This window comes from Agelaius phoeniceus, chromosome Z (genome assembly GCF_051311805.1).
Source record: "Agelaius phoeniceus isolate bAgePho1 chromosome Z, bAgePho1.hap1, whole genome shotgun sequence".
Lineage (NCBI taxonomy): Eukaryota > Metazoa > Chordata > Aves > Passeriformes > Icteridae > Agelaius > Agelaius phoeniceus.
This window is the reverse complement of record NC_135303.1, coordinates 56,561,049-56,583,630: the sequence shown is the minus strand read 5'-3', so window position 1 is coordinate 56,583,630 and position 22,582 is coordinate 56,561,049. Positions and strand designations below refer to the sequence as shown.

The following is a 22,582-nucleotide window of genomic DNA, read 5'->3' as shown; positions in this document are numbered from 1 at the left end:
ATCTCTGCTTTGCCTGCCCTCCCAGGCTGAGATTTCTGCCATTCCTCTGGATCACTAGATTACAGCTAGCATGTACCACATCCAAGACCTCTGTGTCAGCTAACAGAATATATTAGAATAGTTTACCATTCTGTGAAAGACTTTCTTATTCTAATGATGTTTCACCTGAATAATTTCTTTACTCAGAAGTATGGAGACTGTATGAGAGGCAGGTGAAACATATTTAGCTAACTATCATGTTCTTAAAAAGCTCTAGAAGACCTCTTTATCTGATCTTTTCCTCAGAAGTGAGTCACTTCCCTCAGACAGAAAACATGCCTATATCTGTTATAAAATTAAGAATTTGAGAAATAAAAGTCCTGATGAAAAATCTCATAAATTGAAAGGGTAACACCTTCTGTTCATATACATAGAGTTAGAAGACATGTCTGTCCAGTTACATGGATCTGTAAACTTCAGTGTAGTTCCAAAGGTTTGTCAATACTACTGTCGCAGAATTGCAGCAGGGCTGAATTTGGAGGGGACATCTTGAGATTTCCTAGTCTATAAATCTCTGTCAAGCAGAGGAACCTGGAGCAAGTTACAGAGGAACACATCCAGTTGGATTTTGAGTATCTCCAAGGATTGAGATGATGTGGCCTCTCTGGGCAGTCCTGTCAGGCTTTTAACTGTCTTCACAGTAAAAAATACTTTCAAATGGAAATCAGTATTTTGATTTGTGCTCATGTGCTTGTCCTCTCGGTGACATCACTGAGTAGAGCCTGGCTCTGTCATCTCTGCACTATCACATTGTGTACATATGTACACTGATGAAATCCCTTGAGTCTTCCACAGATGAAGAGGCCAGCTCTCTCACACTCTTCCTCTATGAAAGATGCCACAGTCCCTTCATCATCTCTATGTCCCTCTGTAGGACTGGCTTCAATCTGACCATGCTTCTTTTTTGTTTTGAGCATCCCAGAACTGGGCCAAACCTCTATTTAACTCATGAAGCCTGAGTAGAAGGAAAGGATCACATCCCTCAGCCTGCATGTAATGTCCTTTCCAGAAGCTGCTGACATGTTTTTCTTCAAATTTTTGGTTTGTAGTAAATTTGGTGTGCATAAGACCACCAGTCCCTTCTCTGCAGAGCTGGTTTTCAGCCAGTTCAGAACCCAGCATTTACCTGCCCCTGATATTTCTCCTCAGGGTTAAGACTTTGCACTCTGTTTGTTGAACTTCATGGGGTTCCTGTGACCCAGTTTCTCCAGGCTGTCCAGGACCTTCTGGCATATTAGCCTTTCCTCACATTTTTGTACTGTCTGCAGACTTGGTGAGGGCACGCTGCGTACCAGTGTTCCAGTCATTCATGACAATATCAAACAGTAGGGGCTCCAGTATGAAACCATAGGGCTCGCCACCAGAAAATAACCTTCAACTGGACTGCACCACTGATCACAACCTTCAAGCTAGAACAGGAGAGACAGCTACACAGGCACATCCTCCTGATGGAAGTTACATGTCAAACCTGTGGTGCAGTGAAAAAGGCAAAATGGTTCACATGCTGATACAGTCTGCAAATTTTCACCATATAAGTTAAAGGATGCTGGCAAGGGGACTTTGTTAGACTGTGTCTACAACAAAGCTTCTGCTAGAATAAGTAGACTATGGGATTTTTCCATGCCACTGTGAAGTGTAAACCATGCTCAACATGTGAAGGTATAATGAAGCCTGTTGGTGATGCTGTCACAACAGGCAGATGGCAGACATTCCAGGATATGTGCTCACCCCGTAAAACAGATGTCTCCTACTCTCAGAGCAACCAGGAGATTTTGACAAGATTGCTGACGTTACGGAAAATATTAAGCAATAATCCTTTCCATCAACCTAAATCCCAGTTCCTCAGTTAGCTAAAAACATTGTAAGTCTTTTATTAAGTGGATAGTTTTACGACCCCCACATGTTTTTTAGTTCCCAGGTTAATGGATTTTTTGAATATTATAATAAATTATAGGTACAGAACATGACAAATTGCTTATTGTGCAAATTTCTTGTTGTATAGATAGTATTGGTTTCTCTAATTTACTGTTTATAGGAAGCATTGCTTTGTAAGAAGAATTAAATGCTTTCAGTAAATATAGCCTACGTACATGTGCTTACATATATGTGTATATATATGAATGTGTAAACATGAGGAGTCAGATACTCAGTTCTTTAGCACAGATATGTTTCTATTGACTTTAAAAATAGAAAACAGCCATAATTCAGCAAACAGCATGGGCTAAAGTCCCTTTTACATCACGATTTTCTCAAGTTGCTTGCCTGTAACAATTGGGCAGTAAAGAGCTCAAAGTTGTGCACTCTGTGTAGTCAGAAATATCGATCTTCCTTCAATTCTGGGATTCAGTGATGGTCCTTAATTTCTCTAAAATCAGGCTGCCTATGTGTTATCTTTAGACCCATGTGTTATCTTTATGTATTTAAACTGAAAATGTTTGCTCTAAGTTTTAAGGTAAACTAGTTATAGTTGTGATTTTGTAATATGAGTTGTTAAAAGTGAAAAGCTACAGGCAGATGAGAGAGAATATGACTTTGTAATATTGTTCTTTCTGGGGAAAAGTTTCCCATGTTTTACCTCTAAAAGTCTCATTTGAAGCACTGACAATAACAGTTACACAGTAGGACAAGACCCAGAAAATTACTCAGTTCTGGTCAGTATCTTTAGTATGTCATGTAGCTGCACAGTGCAGGTACATATGAACAGAGCTGTATTGGAAGTGGTGCCTGTGGGACCACAGAAGGACCTGTGCTTTGTCCTGTTGCACTCAGCCTCTGTGGTAGGACAGCACACTCCCTGTGCCCCTACAGCTGTAGCTTCTGTCTCTGGCCACTCTGGATAAACAGGGAGAGATGGGATTTTTGCTGCAATCCTCTTGGAGGATGGATGCCATCCTTGTGCCCTAGTGGAATGTGGAGGATTTTCAGTAGTGTCTGGTGTGAACAAGCACTGCTTTCTGCTGAGGCTGTTGGATGCCTGAAAATCTAATGTAAATATGCGAAGTCCCCCAACTCTTCCCCAAAAAGATTTCAGCTTTGGCAAGAGGACATAGCTAAGAAAATTGAAGAAAGCCTGTTTTGGAGGTCACAAGTCCACAGAATTACAGAATAAGCTGAACTGGAAGGGTCCCACAAGAATCATCAAGTCCAGCTACCAGCCCCGCACAGCACCATCCCCAAGTCACACCCTGTGCCTGATAACATTTTCTGAATGCTTCTTGAACTCCATCAGGCTGGTGCTCTGACTACTTCCCTGGGGATCCTGTTCCAGTGCCCAACCACCCTTCACTCTGGGTGAAGAACCTTTTTTCTAATATCCAACCTAAACCTCCCCAGATACAGTTTCAGGCCACTCTCTTGGGTCCTGTCACTGGTCAACACAGAGGAGAGATCAGATCCTGCCCCTCCTCTTTCCTTCTTGAAGAAGTTGTAACTGCAATGAAGTCTGCCCTCAGTCTCCTCCAGGCTGAACAGATCAAATGGCCTTGGCTACATTTCAAGGCCTTTCACCATGTTTGGGCACTCTCTAATAGTTTACTATTGCCCAGAACTCTCCCCAGCACTCGAGGTGAGGCTGCCCCAGCTCAGAGCAGAGCAGGACAATCCCCTCCCTTGCCCAGCTGTGATGCTGTGCCTGATGCCCCCCAGGACAGGGTTGGCCCTCCTGGCTGCCAGGGCACTGCTGACCCATGTTCAACTTGCCAGGACCCCCAGGTCCCTTTCCATGGCACTGCTTACAGCACCTCATTCCCAGTCTGTGCATACATCCAGGGCTGCCCCATCCCAGATGCAGATTCCAGCACTTTCCCCTGTTGAGCTTCATATGGCTGGTGATTGCCCAGACTCCCAGTTTCTGGCGGTCTCTCTGCAGGGCCTCTCCCTGCCCTGGAGGGAGTCAGCAGCTCCTCCCAGTTTTGTATCATTTGCAAACTTGCTCAGTATCCCTTCCAGCTCCGTGTCCAGGTCACTTATGAAGATGTTGAAGAGCAGAGGGCTGAGGATGGGGCCCTGTGGAACCCCAGCAGTAACAGGTCCCCAGTCTGATGTCACCCCATTCACTGTAACCCTCTGTGCCTGACCTGTGACCCAGCTGCTCACCCATCCCATGATGTGTTTATCCAGCTGTGGGCTGCACATTAGGTCCAGAAGGATCCTGTGAGAGACAGTATCAAAAACTTTACTGGCTTCCCTTGGTCAGCTGGGTGGGTTACCTAGTCATGAAAGAAACCAGGTTGATAAGCAGGACTTCCCTCTCATGAGCTGTGCTGGCTGTGACTGATAACTGCGTTGTCTTTCAGGTGTTTTCCAGTACCCCTGGAATAAACTTCTTCATAACTTTACCAGGCACTGGAGTGAGACTGACAGACCTGTCATTTCCTGGGTCCTCCTTGCCCTTCCTGAAAGTCAGGTCAGTGTTCTCCAGCTTCTGATCATTTGGGACTTCTCTGGTTTCCCAAGACCACTCAAAAATCATCCAGAGAGATTTTGTAATTGCAGCTCTTTGAGGACTCTTGAATGAATTTCAACAGGACCCATAGATTTGTAGGGATAAAACTGGAGCAGGACATCCTGCACAATTTCAGGGTTGACCGGGAGTTCATAATTCCTGCAGTTATGGTCCTCCATCTCAGGACTCTGAGACCCGCCTTGGTCTGTGTCTTGGTTTAAAAGACAGGTGTCTGCCAAGGAAGGCAGGAACCTTCTTGGAATGGAAAGATGATCCCCTTCCTCCAAATTATTATTATAATTTCAAAACTATGGGGCTTTGAGATAAAAATATGGGAAAAGGAATAATAGTTCTTTACTAGAAAATATATGTGTACATAAGAAGACGTAGAAAATATATATGTATGTAAGAAGAGCAAGGAACAACAACAAAGCAGTAACAGTAATTCCCATGTGTACAGTGTGAGTATCCTAGCAAAGGCAGCTGCTGACGTTCCAGTCAACCAACAGCAGGGACCCTCTCTCTGGAGAGAGAGAGGAAGGGGAGGGCCCAATCTTCCCCTGAAACACTCACACAGATGGTGAGCGTCCCCTGGGAATGGCAGGTCCCGGTCAGCCAGCAGCTCCTGTAAGCAGTGGGCTCACGGACAGGCAGCAAGGAGAATTCTGCAGCAACACCGAACCCCTGAGCAGGAGCAGTCGAGCACCCAGAACCACAACCATCTCCTCACCAAGCCGGGCAAAGACTGCCTACCCCCAGCAGAGAACTGCCAAACCCCCATTCCCTCCCTCCACAGAACCATTTCAGCAGTGTGTCACCATTTCTCTGGCAACAAATTCCCTGCAAAGAACCCAGAACAGTCCATCTGTGTTGAAGACAGGAGGCAAAGAATGCATTACATACCCCTGCATTGTCCATGCCTCTGTTTGTGAGGTGACCATCCTCATCCTGCAATGGGCTGATGCTATTTTATACTGCCTATTGCCACTAATATATTTGAAAAAAACTCTTTTTACTGTTCCCCACAGTTTTGGCAGCTGTAACTCCAGCTGAGTTTTGGCTGCATGAATTTTCTCCCTGAAGTGGAAAGCAGCAGCAGCACCTCTCTGTTCTTCCTATGTCACTTGACCTTGCTTCCACTGGGCATCCACTTTCCTTTTTTGCCTTATTTCCAAGAGAACATTCTTGTTTAGCCAAGCTGGTTTTCTGCCTCTCCAGCTTGACTGGTGACTGTTGGGAATGGCTCTTAAAAGAGGCAATGTTTAAGTGGCCAGTACTGATGGATGTCAACACTTCAAAAACATTTTCCCCCGGGACCTGATTACTAATTGCCTGAGCAGCCTGAAGTCTGTTCTCCTCCTGTCCAGAATTGAGGGTTTGCGGGCACTCTTCGTCCTGTCAACAGAGATTTTAAACTCAATCACTTTGTGGTGTCTGTGGCCAAGGTGTTTGCCAGTCTTGACTTCACTTATGAGATCCACTCTCTTGACAAGCAGTATGTCAAGGAATAAAGAGAAATAAGGTAACATTTTTGGACTGGTTTCCTCTTCCAAGCAAATGTAATTTTAAGAGGGCAGTGGACATAAGGAAATGCAGGTTTAGTTCCAGTCAGCCTCAACTACATAATTCTGGCATTTAAGGAATTGTTAGCATTATTATGGCGTGGTTTTCCAAGCAATGGAGGCCCATTATCTTTATGTGGGAAAGGTCTTCCTCTAAAAGGAAGCAGAACAACAATAATACATAAAAGACTAATTCTGCTTTTTTGTTTTTATTCCTTTCAAAATATGTATTGTCCAGTGTTACAGACTGTCCAGTGTTAGAAATATATTGTATTATCTTTTCACATGCATCAGGTTATTTGTATTTAGGCAAGTTTAAAAAGCCCCTTGAGTATATCAGGAATGTAGGAAGATGTAAATATTTCTGAAATGGGGAAGCTAGGAAAGTGGACAGTCTTAAGCCAAAAGCTTTAAGATTGTCTTTCTAATGTTGGGTCATGAGATATGTGGATTAGAGGATTATTTGGAAAGAAACAATGAGGTTCTATCTGAACATATTGATGTATATTGCTGTTTATAGTTCCCAAGAAAGTGTGTAGGGAGTTTGGTTGCCAAAATTGGAGATGCAAGTTGTTCCACACTACACTGATGGATGTTTGATATATGTACTAGTACATTTGCCCTTAGTCTGGAGAAAATAGTTTTTTTCTTTAATGTTTCCTCTGTGGCAAGTAACAGTGAGCCAACATTACAAATAAACTCCGAGTAGTTAAAGGCTTCTGTGTGGCACAGGCAAAATTGAATTTTACTTCCCTGTGGATGACAGCAAAAGAACTCTTTGTGGGCAGACAAGTGTGGTTTTGTGGTAGTGTTAGACCTGATGGTGGGGATGATGGTGCAGGTAGGTGAAGGAATTTGGGAGGGGTCAGTGGGAGTTAGGAGAAGGGGGCTCAGAGGAGTGTTTGGGAGTTCTGGGGAGCTGTTCAAAGGCAAGGAGGGATGAGTGCCATATCATATATATTTTTTTTAGGAATATGGGCAAAACTGTGCACTTATATCTGGGAGGGGTGGGAGACCTCTGAGGCCCTGAGGTGACAGGTATTTGGGCAGTAAAAAGTATGTGAAGTTGTCACATTTCCCATTAGTTAGCAAGGTTGAACATTGGTATGGCCAGAGCAGGCAGCTGGATGATGGAGAAAACAAGGGTGCAACAAGCAGCCTTTTGTCTGGGATTAGCCTCCTTCATAAGCACACTTTGATCCCAGATGCTGCTGTCCTTTATGACTTCAGATGTTGCACTGGTTTCTTTGCCCAGATGCTGCTTTATATCTCTGTGACCCTTTTATGCCTTCTGAGTAACTGCAGTAGTAGCAAGAGCAGGTGAAGGGAGGAGCCAACACTACTGAATCTCCTTTGGAGCACCTTATCCCCAGGACCTGATGTTATTTGCCTTTCTTGGTGCTTGGTTGCCTCTTGGTGCTTGGATGGAGCCAGGTACCAAAAAGAGGTTGCTGCTTTGGCCAGGGCCACCCATTTTAAAGAAAATTTTCTCACTCCATCTTTCTCTTGTCTTTCCCAAGTTTGTGATTTCAAGCTATAGCCTAGATGTTAAAGCTGTTTTTGAGGTTGTTATGCTACCAACATACTGGAGCTCCGAAAAATTGGGTAAGTTTATTTTTCATATTTTAATAATTGAAAAGATATCCCCAAAACTAAATTTATATTGCCCCAAACAGACTTTTTTTGTAGTAATCCCAAAGGCTGTGCTTCAGAAGAAGAGTGCCTACAAAATCTTGAATATAGAAATATACCATGTACAAATCTTGAATGCACAAAATCTTGAGTATACATCTATTCAAAAGCTCAGATATACTATCTTGGATGTTTATCTGGAAGTTATCTGAAACAGTCATATCCTGATACCCTTTATGCATGTTGTGTTGTAATCTATAATAGTTTCATAAATAATAATTATTAATTATTAATCAAGAAGACTTCAATAAAAAATGGAGTAGCTCTGTAGTACGTAGTATTTCCCTGGAATTTCAATAGTTTTGGTAATGATAACAAACGGACATGGACCACAGATTACTGGCACCTTTTCCCTTTCTTTGTCTGTGCTGGATCGGGCCATGTTTCTGGGAGCATGTGTGTCTCTCTGTGTGTCTGTGTGTTTGGGATCATGCAAAGCTATGTTGATGATGGCAGCTAGTTGCTGCTGGACCACAAGAGGGACCCAAAGACATGCATTGCTGCCTGGTATCCCTTGGAAACTGGAAGGGTCATTAGCTTCCAGCTTGGGTTTTCAGAAAAAGTAGCTTATTTTCTTTTAATTTTAGCTTTCGGGAATTTTCCTATGACTCACCTATAAGCTTTCTGAAGGAAAGTCTGAGAAAGGCTCTAGAAAAAAGGCTGCTAGAGATAACAGATGATTTTAAGCCACTTTGTCATGGCTGCCAAGTGCACTGGGGAAAGCAGTGTAGCATCTGGACTAATAGTGATAAATCGTCTGAAGACGTTAGAAGGAGGGGATCTTCACTCATGTATTATATGGCAGGTATAAGACTAAGAAAATTAGTGTCTGGATTTTTCCCCTTTATTAGTATTTTCAACAGTATTAGTATTTTGAACATTCAGCCAAGCAAACATTCTGCTTTGCTGCAGAATGTCTCCAATTTATCATATTTTACTGCTGCAGCTTTGCAGCAGTAAAACCACTGTTACCCACTGTTCCTCCAAAAGACGAATGTAAATTATACAGTGCATGTGCAAACAGGGCATATCTTTTGTAGCAGTGGAAAACATCTTTGATATGGGCTGGTTTGGTCTGGAAAGAGCAGTGTTAGCTGGATTTACCTGCCTTAGTGGACTCATCAAGTAGTCTTGAGAAATGTCTTCCTCTGTGAAGAGATTTGATCCCTTCTTCACTGGGACTGCTACCCTTCTCTTTCTCCTGTGGGCAGGAGACATGAGGCAGGGCTGGCTCTCAGTACTCATATACCCTATTCTTTTCAATGTAAATAGTAGATATGTTTTTCTGTGTACAAGAATAATTTCCAACAGAAGGGTGAGGGAATGACTGGTGATTATTTTATTGCAGTGACAGCTCTTTATTCTTCAACTAAAAATTTAATGTTATTGAGTGATGATGTGGTAATCTAGCATCATTGACAATGACAGAATATTGTTATACCATGTTGCATCTGGGTAGCACCCTCAGTCTTAGATCAAGCTGAATCACTGTCATTAACAAGCTCTGCTGATGTGTTCTTGGAGGAGGTAATACAAAGTTATCCATGATTTACTGTTAGGGCAGTTGGGCCAATGGAATGTTTTCCTTGGTGTCAGGGAGTGAGTCAAGAGCATGACTGACAGCAATGTCCTTCTTGGCCAAGGAGGTGATGAAGTGATCTTCTCCACAACCTCTCTCTTCTCCTTCTGCTGTCAGCCTCCAGATCACCTTGCTAGGCTGAGGGGCAGGCACTACAGAACAACATACAGGCTACAGATATGCACTCACCCACTGTGGAAGTACTGCAATGGCTTTTCTCCATCTTCTACTCAGGACAGACCATGCCAAATTCTGACCAACAAGAAGGGGCTGCAAGAAGTCAATTTGTATTTTCACCTCTGTGCTGTATGAAGGGAACATACAGCATGAAGTGTAATGATAGACTGACATGAAAGGCTGTTCCCTTCCCTCTCTGCTTTTTCTGGCAGCAGCTGAACATGCAGTGACAACACACCTTCCATTACTAATATTTTGAAACCTAGAGCAGGAGAGTGCCTCAAACCACAGCCTTATAACGTAATGAAGAATACACACAGCTGCAGTAACAACCACATAATTATTTAATTAGTTTTTGACAGCTTCAAATTGCATAGGCGAAGGAATGCATGAACCGCACATGGAAACCTGCCAGCAAAGGTTTTACACGTACGCAGATGGTTTTAGCTATTGTAAGCGCAAAGCCAGGTTGCTGCACTTTTATTGCAAAGCACATAATAGCACGTCATGCTCTGCAGAAGTTATATCAGGGGAATAAAAATGGCATATGTAATTATTTCATCTCCTTTATGTCATAGAATTACTTTTCTTGTATATAACTTCCCATAAGTGAGCACTGTGAGACCAAAGATGGGAATATTTTTAATCTGTGAAGTAACAGCTTCTTTGGGCTTTTGGAATAAGTAATTATTCCAAATGATACCACTACTTAACATTACATATAAATTTTTATTTTAAGATCCTATTATGGAGATGAATTAATTATTATCTCTGTTGAGAAATTATTTGTGTTTTTATTGTGAAAAAAGAAAGACAGACTCACAGAAGTGGAACAGTTTGTCAGAAGCCATGGTGTGATTCAGGGACAAAAGAGATGACAAATTAAGAATTTCCTCAGTTTTCATTTGACTCTGCAGAGAACTAGGGCAAGAAATTTCAATATATAAATGTGGGAAAAATAATTGTCTGCAACAAAATGGATGCAGAGGGCACTAACATTAGTAGAAAACTGTCTTTGGCAAATTGATTATTCCAAAGGGGAAGATAATAATTTAGAAGTGAAGCAAAGCATAATGTACTGTAAATATTTGCTCTTTGGCTGCTGCAAAACCAACACCCATCTCCCAAGTCACTCAAAGTGTTTATAATTTCCATGTGTCACAGGCTCCATGATTTTATATTAGAGGGGAAGTGATTTCTCCTGAATGTACCTAATTAAGGCTAACAGCTAAAATAAAACATGAATTAATTCAAAACTTCACTCTCCACTCTAAACAAACACAAACACTGTCTGAGGTTTAAAAAGTTAAGTCCCCTTTTTTTCCACATAATTGAAGTTTTCATATTTTCCAGCCTTTGCTTTTTATGGTTCTGGCTGGGATAGGAAATGCTAAAAGCCCACAAGAAAAGGCTATTCCCATAGAGCTGTGTAAGATATTCACAACAAAAACCTAAACCATGCGGAACACATGTGGTTTCAAGTTTCACAAGAAAGTCAAAACCCAGACTCTGTTTGTTGAAGTCTGTAACACGTTTTAAATGAAACTGGGCCCGTTTTCAAGAAAATCTGGTCAGATTCCTGGTTTTGAGTTGAAACCATCGAAATTTGGCATTTGGCAAGTTCTCAGGAGAAGTCTTGAGGCCTGATCTCACTGATGCTTCAAGGGGGACTTGCTGTGGATGGGACATAAGTGGAGGGGATGTCAGGTCTCAGCTGGGGGAGTGGGGCAAGGGCACTGTCAGGGGCTTTGGGGCTGAGGAAACAAACACAGTATAGGTGGGTCTCCTGAGGTAATGAGCTGTAGTCAAGAATGGTTGTGAGAAAGTCATGTGGCTCACATCCAGGGCAGGAGATCCTGGATATATCCTGCACACCCCTCAAAGGACCCTTTGCTCTGTCTTCTCATGTACTCCCAGAATAAAGATTAGGGGACCCTGAATACTTTGAGACTGTGTTCATCACTACACTGCATTTTGTAGGATTTATGTGGATATCACTGCATCCACATCAAAAACACATCTTTATTTTACTTACAGAAATCTCTCTGACTAAGCAAATGAAAGACTGTGAAGAAATACTTGGCACCTATGATGAAACTGTGCACTTTTAAAAGAGCTCTGTATAGAAATGAGTCAATAGTTGATGCTGCAGCCTCAGTCTCTAAGATATTATCAAGGTAAAAGTTATGAGCTAAAGTCTGATATTGCTAGGATAGATATCAGGGCAGAATTTTTTCTTGTGCATTCCTAGAAATTCTTTATCTGATACTAATACTACTGTAAATTATTGAAACTGTAAGACTTTTAAATCATGTTAAGTAATGTTAAAACCTTACCTTTAGCTTTCTCTCCTGCTATCACTTTTAAAATTTCTGTCCCTGCGAGAAGTGAAAATAGGCTAGGAAAGTTATAGTCAATGATTTAATAATATGATTAAAATGCAATATTATCTATACAGACAAGTTTATTTCTTGATCTCATAAACAGATATCGACAGCTACCATTCTCCCACATATATTGCTCTGTATGGGAGTATTTAACTGTGAAAATAAAAGCTGTTTTGTGCTGAGGCCAAAATGTAAGCAAAGAACAGAGCAGATGGTTTATGAGTACATGGAAAAACAGCATATGTCTGTGAATTAGGAAAGAGCTCTATCAGACTAATGAGTACAGAGTAGAGTTTTCCTGTTTTCCCTAATGGTAATTTATATGTGCAGTTCTGTGAATCCAGCACTGTGAGGACAATAGTTATGCTCACAAATGAAATATGGCTCATTAAAGCTCCAGTTCTTCCATCCACATTCACTTTGATTAAGCACAGGTCAATCCGTGTGAGATAATTATTTATTACCCTGTCACTACTTCTTTTTTTTTCCCCAGACGTCTGTGTTTTGGCTTTATATAACATGATAAAGTCCCTTTCCCTAACAAGTCTTTTAATGCACTATAGTTCTGCTCTGAATCTTAACAAATGTCCACAGTGTGCAATTTTTCATAATTCATGCCTGTGGTTGTTCCTCTTAATAAGAATACCAAAGGAAGTAGGCACTGTCATCCACCAACTTGCTTCCCCAAGACCTAGTTGCCCTTACATTCATCTTGTCCAGAACTAGCTGAAAATCCCCCAGATGACTGGGTTTTCATCACTTCCCTAAGGGGCAAACAAGTGCCTTTGTGGTTTTTGTCATGATGCTCTTCTCTTGTTCAGAAAGAACTTGTGGGAAACACTCCCCAAACAGACTTGTTTTCTTTAAAACCATCTTTTTCTGTAGTTCCCCCCAGAAGCAGACAGCAGTTGAGCTTTGGGATATTGAGACTACTACTGAGTTTTTGCTGCACTGCACTCACAGACTGTCTGCATCTGCTTCTAACCTGTTGGCTGCAAACTCAGAGGCTGCTTTTCCCACTGCAGTGGGAAGTGAAGGAGCATCTACTGACTCATGGAAGTCTGCTCCCTTGTCTTGCTTTTCTTCACGCTGCCCAGGCCCATGGGGTTGGTTCTATACATGGCATGTACCAGGTACACATCTGGTTATGCCATCCTTTATCAGGGTCTCAGATACAATGTGAGCAAAGTGCTGCATGGGTGTCCTGGGGCTTTAACAGGATGGAGATGACTGGTGGGAATGAGAATTGCAAATTATTTTCTGCTACTAGTGACAGTAGCCTGAGAAAATTGAGCAGCATTAAAACTCCTTCTGTTTATAGGACAATAATCATCTTACATGTCTTTAGGAACAGAAGCAGAAAATATAAGAGAGTCCAATTTAGTTCACCATGGCAGAATGGAAATGGAAAATTCCATCTATTTTGTAATCAAAATATATTTCATACTTATGCTGCAATATTTGTCAACATAACTACAACAAATAGAGTAATTCAACCAATGATTGCAAAAACCCAGAAGGTTTTAAAAATCATGTTAATTTGTAATGATTGCATTGCAGAATGGCAGTTTTTATCTTTGGAAACTTTCTTACTCAATTCTAAGGCTCATTTATGCCAAATTGCTAGTATTTAACAATAAGATCAGTAGACCTTAAAAACAGAGAGAAAAAGAAAGAAAGCAGAAGCTACTATGGATGCTGCCAAACCACTTCACAGCTTTGTAAAATGAAGCACATGGGAAAAATCAGCATAAATTGATTTCCAAATTATTTAATTTTTTTTGCAGTTTCCACCCCAATATTCTTATGGAAATTTGATAAGCCATGAGAAAATATTATAATAAATTCTCTTTCAAAAGGAGATTTACAAGTATTTTGCTGCTTATTTGTGCAACACATTTTTTGTATTTCTTAATGCTGTATCAAAGGTCCTGGCACAGCACTGGCACTCTTTCTTTTAGGAATTCTGTTTCTGTCTCTTTTCCTCAGGTTGGCTGGCTTCTTATTTGACAAACATCTTCACTCATTTCAGCACCTTTTGGAATTAAACATAGTACAGTCTAAGCATTAACAATTAGTGCTTATTATCTTGCTTGTTTTTTCCCAACACAAAAGAAATATTACTATTTCACAGACATTTCCAGTGGTAATTATTGTGGACTTCCACATTTAATGTCACTCCCTTCTTGAAAGCTATATGCAGTTCTTACTTTGGATTACAGCTAAACAACAAGTTTTGATTGAAAGAATGGCTGTGACCCAATCGTTAACTACCATACATGTCAATTTGAAATGATGGAAATAATTGCCACTGACAGTTTTACTTTGTAGAAACCTATTTTCCTCCCTTCAGAATCTTTTTTATCTTGGTTTACTGGAAAAAGTGAACAAACACAAGGAAATACTTTCAAAATTATCAGCTTCTAAAGAACACCAGTAATCACTTTGCATAATCCACATCTGGGCTCAATCCAGTTTTCCTTAATTAGCTACAAATGCCGTGTCTGCTTCTATGTCTGAATTTTTCACTCCATCTACCTATTTAAGTGTAAAATGAATTAGATTTTCAAGTTCAAGAATATTACTTAGGTAGTTAAGTGGATTTAGACACAATGGCATTTCTTGTGCTAAAAATAGTATAAATATGGCTACTTTTCAGATTTTTAGAACTAGGGCACTTCTGGTTTTTGAGGATCACATTGGCTACTAACTCTAGCAAACAGGTACTTAACAGGTATTATTTAACCAGTAAATCACACAAAGACACTCAGGCCTTTTGTTCATCCTGTGAATGGAAATAGTTTTGTAAACTGCGAATTACTATAGCTTCTCTGAGTCTGGTGTCCATATGACTGCTTGTCATGTTTCTTTTGTCAAGGCTGCATGTGGTATTCACATCCATCTAAAAGCTCATGCTGCCTTTACACCACTGTCCAGAAAATGGGAAGCTCAAGCAGCTAACTTGCTCCAGAGTATCCCATTGCTCTGAGGTGTGGGATTAAAGGTACACAAAGTCATATGTTTTGCTTGTAGTGGAAAAGAAATCAAGTCCTCCTCAGACTTCTGTTGATTTGTTATCACTGGAGAATGTGCCCTACTAAGCATGAGTGGTGTAGGAATAGTGTAGACAGTTTTTAACAGTTTTTAGTTGTCACTGAGAATTGAAATTATATATATGTATATTCACAGCTTCAAGTTGTGCCAATAGAGGTTTATGCCAGATATTAGGGAAAATTTCTTCACTGAAAGGGTGATTGAGCACTGGAACAGGGAAGTGATTGATTCGCCATCCCTGCAGGTATTTAAAATGTGTAGATATGGGGATATGGTTTAGTGGGTTTACTTGGGGATATGGTTTAGTGGGCACTTGGCAGTGTTAGGTTTACAGTTGGACTCAACTATCTTAAGGGTATTTTCCAGTCTAGATGGTTCTGTGATTCCATAACTCTGTGAATGACTGTCCAGTCACAATATGCTGTTTTTACCAATAGTGGCCCAAACAAGGAATACAGGAACGTTCTTTGGTGTCCTATTATCTGGAGAAGGATTTTGAAATGCAGCACCACCTATGTAGGGCCTTTGGCATCAGTATTGTGGTTGCCATCCCCATGTGCTCCCTTCTCCAAGCTTGTGCCAAGCCCTCTTTGAAAAGGGAATCTGCTGGAAAGCTGTCTGCTCTTGAAGATAATTTTTTTTCTTAAATTCAAAACTCAACAAAATGTGAAATTACTTCCTGTCTGTCTCTGCTTTCTTTTCTCCTGAATTTTTTCTCACTGATGCATTTTTAAGGGCATGATCTAACCCTTAGACAAGCCAAGAGAAATCTTTCCAAGGTCTTGAGAATAGGATAGATCAATATCTAAATGAAAATGTAAAAATGGCTTAAGAACTGATTTTGCTAAAGGAAGACATTGAAAAAGCTTTCAGCACTTAAAAGAATAAATAAAGTTGCTAGGTTTCACCTTGATTTTTAAATTGCTGGGGGCAAATCTGGAAGGCCACTGTGCTCCTTCAGCTGCTGGCTGCAGTGTGCAGGAGAGAAACACAGTCCTCAGGTTTAGATCTGTGTGCACGTGTCTGGGGATATTTCCTTTTGGAGGATGTTTCTTTTGTTTCCCCTCTGCTTCCAACCTGCATGTCCTCTGCATCTCTTCATGAAGAGAAGAGATGCATGAAGAAAAACTTGATGATGTTTGAAGATGCTTTATCCTGGAGCACTGTCTCAGTACAGAAAAGGGTGAATTTAAATAAAATAAACCACTAATTGAATCTCTCCCTCCCTGCCACCATAGGGCTGTGTAAAGCTGAAGTGACTCTTTAAAAGTCAGCAGATTTATGTTGCTGTTACTACAGGACAGTGCTGTAGGGAACAGCTAGCCTATTTCTGTAATTCATCATGCAGAGGTAGTCAAGTGGCTCCAGAAGGTTTCTAAGGAAGGAGCACCAACAGTTAACCTTCACTGCAGTTGCATGGGACAGACTCAAGAGGTGGAAGTCTAATCTGAATGAAGGACAATTGAATCTGAGAATTTGGAAGATGTTGCTATTCTATTTTACAATCACTTCTTCCTTCTGTCATTCCCCAAAATACTCCTCCCTGTCCTTCAGATTTCAGAGCACACAATAATCTAACACTTGAAATACATGTTTATGAAATACTGAGGCTCCAGACCTCTTCTTGTGTGTCATGGGACAGTTCTGGTGATTTGTCTGCAACTGGGCTGATTTATTGGAATAGAGGCTCTGGTTGATTGTGTCTGCTCAGAGCTTGGCCCATGGCTCTAAAAGTGTGCAGAAAATTCTGTCTCAAAATATGGTGTTCAGCTGTTTCTTACCCCTTTCGGTAGTGACAGCAGTTTGGGGCTTATGCTTTTTTGCTTTCCAAAATATGCTATTTAGGAACTAAAGACTGAAATGATTTCTCCTTCTGTTCACATTTTTGGTTGGTTTTCTTAGGTAAGATGTTCTCTTGGAAGTGTTTTTCAGTACTACCCACAACTATTTCCAAAATGACTAAGTTTGTTTTTTAAAGAAGGATAAAAAAAAAAAGACAAATTGGAACCTTATGGACTATTAAAACTCTCTGGCAGAAAGAACTGTCAGCATGATTGATATCTAGAAATTCTCATTTCAAAGTCATTAAAAAGCTGTGTTCCAGTCTTTGAGCTCTTGGGAGAAACCTCACTAGATTGCTTCCTGTTGTCTAATTTCTGAAAATATTCTGCCCAGAAGAGGCACAACAATAGAATCATGTCAGAAATGCAAATACCAGGTAAGCCACATGCATCAGCAATAGTGGGGAAAAGGCTTTGTTTATTTGTTATTCAAACATTTTTTTGGTAAGAATTAAAAAAAAAAAAAAGCTGGAATCTCTAGGTGCTCCAAGTAAATTGCTCATTTTGGAAATATGGCTGTCTCAAGGGTACTAAATCCTATGTAATCTTGACAGCCCAAAACACTTGGCTCGACTAAAAGCAGAAGAGAAACATAAATTTTATTTGGTAAAAAGGGAGGTCATCCCACTTAGTGATTTTTCAGCTTTAATAAGAGTCTTTCATCCTGAAATGTGTACACATTTCATCCTAAGTTGATGCTCTTTCTACAAATGTTTTTCTTGTTCAGCAAATAAACAAAAGGCTGTATGGGAATTTTGCTGAAAGCCTCACAACTGCTGGGCTCAATTTGTTCTTGAGACATAAATGTGAATTATGTGCCTGTTGCTACCTGTGAGCTGGTTGGAGCTGATGGCAGGCTGCAAGTGCTGTAGTGCCAACCTGGCAAACTTACAGCAGCAGCTGGCAGCTGCCTCATTTTCTGGCTTCCAGCAGTATGTGGGCGAAATAGAATAATGTTAGCATTTGGCTAACATCACATGATAGCTTCCAAAATATCAGAGGGCTTCTCTCATACAAAAAAATGGGGTCTCACTGGGTATTTGCAGTAACACACACACACACACCCACACCCATAATCTGTGGGTGTAAAATGTGAAAAGGATGCTTGCCAGGGAGCTTTCAGATCCAAAGCTGTGAATGAGAACTGCATGCTTGGAATGGAGGCATCAGAATGCTCTTGCTGTTTGTGTCCTTTTGTTCTTCTGACATTTTGGGATTTTATGTGGGTGTGATGACACATTCCCCTAAAGCTTGCAGAACCAAGTCTCGGGTTTCAATGCCTGTTACCAGAGAAGGATAACTCCTCAGAAACACGACTGCAGGGAAACAGAGAGCAAGCCTCGTGTGTACTGGAAGGATTAAATTGTGCCTAGGGTCCCCTAGCTGGTTGCAGTGAAAGCAAAGGCAGAGGGAGAAGCATATCAGCCCCCTCCCACTGCTGCGTCCCTGCCTACATCCAGTTGCTGTTGCCATTGCTGGCTGCTGCCCAGCTGAGTTTCCCACGGGATGTGCGAGGCCCACACAGATAAGCACATTAGCACAGCTTGTATCTGCACAACGGAATTACTGTTTGCACAAAAGCATACTGCTTCTGGCTTACACTGAGCTGTAGCATAAACAAAAGTTGGTTCCAAACCACTTAGGAATCCAGGAGGGTTTGTTTTGAACGAGCCCTACTGACAGCAGAATTAGGCTACACATGTGGCTTCATGGAAGACTTGAGAGATGGAGTCAGCAGGGAGATTGCAATGCTAGATGGACATGTAATAGTTTAGCTGAGAAGAAAACAAGCCAACAATCTGGGTGAGATGTGGGGATTGGAAGTCTGAGAACTCTGCTTGGAATGTTGTTCTGGAAAGCATTGTGCAGCAGAGAGCAAGGAAGGGTGGAGTATGATGCCACAGATCACTACCCAAGTGATGGTCATGCTGGAGCACCTCAAGAGTCCAGGAACAGACAGTAAGAGTGGGATATTTCATCAATTGTCTGTTCAGTACTGTACCAGACTTTGCAAAGAAAGACATTTCTTAGTTATGGAAAGAGGCTGTCAGGGGAGAGCAAGAAAGGTAAGAGAGTGGAGACAATATGATCAAAAAATTAACAATAAACCACCACTTAAGTAATAAAGGACTAAGACTTAAAGAAAAAATGAATGGTGAGAGGAGAGAAAAAAAACTTAATACAAAAGTAATGGAATCCTAATCTATAGAAGAAACTTTTTTACAAGTTTTCTCTCTCTGGCAATTTTAAGGTAGAATGCATTTCCTTTCAGTAGCAAGAAAAGGGAACTCAAAAGTTTGGTCTCCATTAGTGTCCCAAAGAGGATGATGGGCTCTAGGAAAATTCAACCTGAGGAAGGTTCTTCTTACCTCTGTAAAGTCATCACATCATTCTCATAAATCAGGATCATTCTTACATTGAGAAGGAATCTAGACTCAGACTTCCAAATGCATACAAAAAGAAGCAAACTATTTCTAGCTGTGCTAGCAGTGATATAATGCAAGTGGTTATAGCTAGGATAAGCATATTTTATTATTTATGGCCTAAATTATATTATATAGATACATTATATGGTCTTCAACCTCCTGGACTGTAACTGCTGTTTTTGTTACCTGTCTTACCTTTTTCGTTACCTTTATTCCTGATTGCTGTCATAAACCTCTGATGTATATCATCTAGAACTGTTCAGATGACAAATTTCATGCAATTTTTTATTCTGACACCTCCAGCTTAGCAGATATTTTATTGATGTTATTGAAGCAGTAAAGATTATTGCAAGAAGTTGCACATCTCATCAATAGGTATCAGACATCGCTCATTTCTTTCATGGGTTTGCTGAGTCTGGTACACCTAATTGATCTGCTAGTGTTTCTTTTAAGGCTTTATGCTATTTGCCATGGAAAATCCAGTTTAACCATTTTCTTTCATAGTTCCTCCTCTAATTTATATTCTTGTTTGTTGACTTCATCTGTGTCAAATTTCTAAATCATGAAGACTTTCTCTTTTCTTCAAAGAGCCCTACTGCTTTCATTACACGGGAAGACCTTTTCCTGTCTGGTTTCCTTTCCTGGTTGTACGTACATTCTCTGAGTCTCAGTAGTCATCTTTCACATCTAAACTACTTTTCAGTGTTTTACTCCCTGTAAGTTATCAGTCTTTTGTAACTAGCCTCGAGTTTTAGTGAAGTCTCCCCTTTATCAAATATTGCTTCTTTCCAATTCCTTTCCTGGGAGTCAAACGTATATGTAACAGCTGCTGCTTGTTGAGACCTGAGTCCTTATCTAGGTGAAATAGCTCTTCTATGTTATTTAAGACTAATTCAGAATTAGCTGCACCTTCTGCTTCAGAACTTGAATTGTACTTTGGGTGTTGAGAACTCAGATGCTCACCGTCGCAGAATTTTGGAGCAGTTATAATATGGCACTCAGTAATGAAACTGAAAAGCTTTTTCTAGGTAAAAAGCTTATGTCTCTAAGTGCTTGGAAACCACTGCCAGTTTTTCCAATTAAGTAATGATGGCAGTTGCAGATTTTTCTCCCTGTGTGGAGTCCATGCTGAAGTAAGATGAATCTAGCAGAGAGAAGAGAAATGATGGGACAAGAAGATGTGGGGAATTTGGTGTTTGAAGCAAGCATGCCCTCCCTCTCACAGCTGTGAGTTTTCCCCTGGCTTCACACTGCTCACCCTCTCTCCAGCAGGTTTGCCAGCAAAGGAATTGCAGCAGCAGAAGCTGCAATTCCCCAGTCTTCTGGAGTTGGAGTGGCCAGTGGGATGAGCAGTTGTGGGAAGGAAGGCTCCCTGAGAAGGGCTTTTCGCACATCCATGAGTTAATTTTTTGCTGAGTTTTCCTGAGTCTTCTTCTATTGCCCTCTGTTTTATCTCAATCCTGTCCCAGCCCCCACTCCACTAGATTACCAGCTTTCCTAAATCCTCGTGCCCAGTCTCCATGCCTGCATAGCTCTAGCTCCAGACCCTCATTGCCTTACTGAGCTCCCTCACTGTTTCAGGCCTGTGGTTGTGTCCTGTCACAACCCACACAGCTGAACACCACTCACTTTCCATTCTGGCTTGTAGCATCACTGCCAGGTGCACCTGGTTGTCCCATTTGAAACACCTCTGAACTTGACATGCCAAGTCTCAGCTGACATTTTAACTACATGCAGCAATGAATTACAGCTGGCCATTGTAATTGCAGATGAGCACACCCTTTCTGTGGAAGTTCTGCTTTCTGCAAGCAGTGATAGATGGTTTTAAATCCTTTTGTCATCACTATCTAACTAGGAGGGAGGAGGCCCTGACATGTCTTCCACCAGGGCAGATTTACATGCAGATCTGGGCGCATGTCAGAAAAATACTGCAGAGGCCCTCAAGCTAATAGCCCTATTAACTAATGGGAAATCTACACCCCAGCTCCTCTACCCAGCTTTTTGTATCACTCCTGCCAAACATGAACCATGAGCTGGGGCTCCTTCCCAGAAACCTGCCTAGGTTCCTTGTGAGAACAATTCTGCTTTTCTTATATTTTGTGAACAGCCAATTTAGTCTTGTGGGGCACAGAAAAATGGCAGGTACATTCAAACTGGTGTCCAGATTTAGAAGGTATATAGCTCTTTTTGCATTGTAAATCTCTGGGGGACTGGGGCAGGGTGGAGCAATTACCAGTCTCCACACAAAACTTGCTGGCCGCACTTAAACATCCCCCCATGGGCTGTGTATTTCTTGTAAACTTAATTGCCAGGGATTAGAGTCTATTTCCTGGCACTGCTGTTGAGGTCACAGAAATTCTTTTGTGCCTGGAAAGCTTCTGCTCAGCAGTCCACAGTCCCCTGGGAGTCTGAGGCTGGCAGTGGCAGAAGTGGCCGCTCTTTTTACCAGCTGCTGAGGTGCCCTCTGGGGGGAAGAAATTCCAGCACCATGAATTTTCCAGCCATCAGGAACCTTCTGGGATTCCTCTAGGTGGCAGGAAGCACACACCCGCTACTGAGGCATTGCTTACTGCAGCTCTGGCTGCAGGAATTTATGAACTTTAAAGGGTATAGGTGAGGGTTATTCTGAGGTCAGGATTGCATCTTAAGAGTTGCTTCTCCACCAGCTATCTGACTGACTGGCCTTAACTTCAGAAATTGTTTGTTCTGTACCACAGGCTTTTGATTTTGTGGTAAGGTTAGCCACTAATTCCTTTCCCATCACTCTGGGTAATGCCATCCAGGGTTTGCTTATCTATGTAGCAAGAAGAGGTTTACATGCCTTTGAAGCAATAAAATGAGGCAGTAGCAGGCAGATATGATGAGTACCACATATAACCATTGAAATCTCTGTGCCTGCTCCACTGACATGCTAAAAGGATGTTGGTATGAGCTTAGGTGGATTTGATTTTTAAGTCATAAGTTATTATTGGATCTTTCCCCTGGCTGTGAATTCTTTATTTTTCCTTATCTCAGTTCATGTTACTGACAAACACCAGAATATGTCCTTCAAACAGCCTGAGCATTAGTTTGGAGAGTGTTGAAGTACATAAGTAACTGTACTGAGTATATACCAGCATGATCTGGTTCAACCTTCTATGAAGGCCAGAGGGGAAGGCAAGGTTGCACTTATACCCCCACTAACCCATCACCTGGACAGGAGTTTAACAAATCCTTTGCTCTCACAGGGTCTTTGCCTGTCCTCTCTGTTCTGTGTCCACTGGAAGAGTGTCTTTCCCAGGATATGTCTCATCCCTGGCTGCACTGCATCTGGTCTCAGCCTGAGGTCCCTTAACAACTCCTTTAAGACAAGCAGGTGATGGAAAAGTATGCACTGCTGAG

At 41.4% G+C, this 22,582-nt stretch overlaps 1 protein-coding gene across 1 annotated transcript in view; it reads left to right on the top strand.

Moving 5' to 3' along the window:
* LOC129133051 (uncharacterized) overlaps positions 1 to 22,582 on the top strand; it is a 143,482-nt gene that overhangs the window by 10,892 nt on the left and 110,008 nt on the right. Inside the window, exons 3-4 of the mRNA XM_077172186.1 lie at positions 4,335 to 4,444; positions 7,566 to 7,650. The gene's annotated coding sequence lies outside the window, so the exon portion shown is untranslated. The remainder of the gene's footprint in view (positions 1 to 4,334; positions 4,445 to 7,565; positions 7,651 to 22,582) is intronic.